The sequence below is a fragment of the Pterocles gutturalis genome, unplaced genomic scaffold (assembly GCF_000699245.1).
Source record: "Pterocles gutturalis isolate BGI_N339 unplaced genomic scaffold, ASM69924v1 scaffold4770, whole genome shotgun sequence".
Taxonomy (NCBI): domain Eukaryota; kingdom Metazoa; phylum Chordata; class Aves; order Pterocliformes; family Pteroclidae; genus Pterocles; species Pterocles gutturalis.
Window position 1 is genome coordinate 1,346 of NW_010143165.1, and position 217 is coordinate 1,562.

General features: G+C 46.5%; 1 protein-coding gene across 1 annotated transcript in view; it reads left to right on the forward strand.

The window, feature by feature from the left end:
* Positions 1-217, forward strand: part of LOC104469879 (E3 ubiquitin-protein ligase RNF115-like) — a gene marked incomplete at its 5' end in the record, with an annotated part of 1,344 nt that overhangs the window by 474 nt on the left and 653 nt on the right. The gene's annotated exons all lie outside the window — the stretch shown is intronic.

A 217-nucleotide genomic window follows, 5' to 3' on the forward strand; every position in this document is an offset into this window, starting at 1 on the left:
ATTTTTCTCCCCTTGTTTGCAGAAGGCTGCCCGGAGGCTCCCTTTCCCTCCCGGCGACTCTATTACTGGAAACTAAAACGCTTCATTAAGACAAACTGATTAGAAAAGCTGTTTCCACAACAGATATTTTTGTCTGGTGCTTTTTATATACTCCTGGCTCTTCTCCTCGGCTGGGAAGCCAAGAATTTCCATGTTGTCACGCTAGGTCTCGCAGCCT